Below are 2,436 nucleotides of genomic sequence, written 5' to 3'. Positions count from 1 at the left end.
AGAGCAGTTGAACGGAATAGACAGTATCTTGAAAAGAGAATATAAGATGAACATCAACAAAAGAAAAACGGGGATACTGGAATGTAGTCGAATTAAATCAGGTGATGCTGTGGGAATTAGATTAGGGAAAGAAACAAAGTAGTTACATGGATATGGTGACTGTTCTTTCGAACATGTCAAAAAGAAAGGCATCATTGATGACCTACAGCCGTCTACAACGAAATTAGAATTAACTTAATACCTTCACTGCTGACGGGCGTTGATAAATATCAACGGGGACAGGTAAAAAAAAGTACCCCGACCGGGACTCGAACCCGGGATCTCCTGCTTACATGGCAGACGCTCTATCCATCTAAGCCACCGAGGGCAGAGAGGAAAATGCGACTTCAGGGACTATCTCACCCACGCCTCCGGCGAGACCCACATTCTCACCCTCTATGTTCACACACTACATTCGTAGTGTTCCACCCCAATACACTCATTACAAATGGAAGACATTCTTACCAAGTACTGTAAGAGTTCGGGGAATATGTGTGCATTCGCACAGACGAAGAAGGTCGTGGCCGGTATTGCCAGAGCTATATACTTATATGGATATGGTGTTTGTTCTTTCGGACATATATCAACGCCCGTCAGCAGCTGAAGATATTAAATTAATTCTAACTTAAAGTAATAGATGAGTTTTCCTATTTGGGAACCAAAATAACTGATGATGGTTGAAGTAGGAGGGATATAAAATGCAAAGTGGCAAAGGCAAGAAAAGCGTTTCTGAATAAGAGAAATTTGCTAACGTCGAGTATAGATTTAAGCGTCAGGAAATTATTCCGAAAATATTTGTCTGGAGTGTAGCCATGTATCGAAGTGAAACATGGACAATAAACGTTTTAGACAAGAAGAGAATAGAGGCTTTTGAGATGTGGTGCTACAAAATACTGCTGAAGAATAGATTTTAGATCACGCAAGTAATGGGGATGTACTGAATAGAGCTGGAGATGGAAGAAGTCTCTGGCACAACCTCACTAGAAGGAGGGATTGGTTGGTAGGACACGTTCTGAGGCATCAAGGGATCACCAATTTAGTATTGAAGGGCAGCGTGGAGAGTAAAAACCGTAGAGGGAGACCAAGAGATGAATACAATAAGTAGATTCGGAAGTATGTAAGTTGCAGTGGCTTGTACAGGATGGAGTAGCGTAGATAGATGCATCAAAACAGTCTTTGGACTGAAGACCACAACAACAACAATAATCACTTCTTTAGTACTAGCTCCATTTACAACTGATTCTGCAGACAATATTCACAAGTCCCTATGAATGTATCTACTAAAATATATTAGTATGACACACAGTTAGCGAGAAGTGACTTCATAAACATCGAGCTGCATGAAAACTTTAACAGCAGGGTGAAATTAACTAGAGATACAGGTGAAATGTGTGTACAAATATCTGTATGCGAAATACATGTGGCCTTTGGGTATGTGGGCAGAGCCGTGGGTAAGAAGCTCCTCCTAAACCCGTGAACCGATTTCAAACATGTTCAAATGTGTATGAAATCTTATGGGACTTAACTGCTAAGGTCTTCAGTCCCTAAGTTTACACACTACTTAATCTAAATTATCCTAAGGACAAACACACACACCCATGCCCGAGGGAGGACTCGAACCTCCGCCGGGACCAACAGCACACAGTCCATGAGGACCGATTTCAATCAAACTTGTCAGTGCAGAGAGAACTAGAGAGGAAAAGGGAAAAGATGGACAGATAGAGAGGGGGAGGGAGGAGATGGACACATATGTGGGAGAGGAGGGGATAGACAGTGAGGGGGTGGGGGAAATTTTCAGAGAAAAAGAAGAGGAGGAAATGGACAGGAAGAGTGGGAGGAAGAGGTGGACAGAGGAACGAAAGAAGAGGACAGAGATGGAGAGAGACAGAGAGAGAGATGGCTCAAATGGCTCTGAGCACTATGGGACTCAACTGCTGCGGTCATCAGTCCCCTAGAACTTAGAACTACTTAAACCTAACTAACCTAAGGACATCACACACATCCATGCCCGAGGCAGGATTGGAACCTGCGACCGTAGCAGTCGCACGGTTCCGGACTGCGCGCCTAGAACCGCGAGACCACCGCGGCCGGCGAGAGAGAGAGAGAGAGAGAGAGAGAGAGAGAGAGAGAGAGAGAGAGAGAGCAGAGATAGGGGGAAGGAGTAGATGGACTAACAGAATTGAAATAAATTCACATCTGGGCAACGTCAGGTAAAAAATAAAATAAAAACATTATATTTTTCTTTCCGCGGTGTATCGATACACTGATGTATATCGATTAATCAGGGAGAAAGCCCCAGAAACGCAGTTCATCTCTTTCTGACGATAGTCGCGTGGTTACCTGCTAACATTTCCTGCTGTTTCACGTGACCACTCGCTAGAACATATCAATAAGATA

At 43.5% G+C, this 2,436-nt stretch overlaps 1 non-coding gene across 1 annotated transcript; it reads right to left on the bottom strand.

Moving 5' to 3' along the window:
• Nucleotides 1-293: 293 nt before the first annotated feature.
• Nucleotides 294-368, bottom strand: Trnat-ugu (transfer RNA threonine (anticodon UGU)). The gene has a single exon. It is a non-coding gene; the product is annotated as a tRNA-Thr (tRNA).
• Nucleotides 369-2,436: the final 2,068 nt, after the last annotated feature.

Source organism: Schistocerca gregaria, chromosome 3, assembly GCF_023897955.1.
Source record: "Schistocerca gregaria isolate iqSchGreg1 chromosome 3, iqSchGreg1.2, whole genome shotgun sequence".
NCBI classification, from domain to species: domain Eukaryota; kingdom Metazoa; phylum Arthropoda; class Insecta; order Orthoptera; family Acrididae; genus Schistocerca; species Schistocerca gregaria.
Note: the sequence above shows the minus strand (reverse complement) of the source record. Positions and strands in the feature narration are given on the sequence as shown.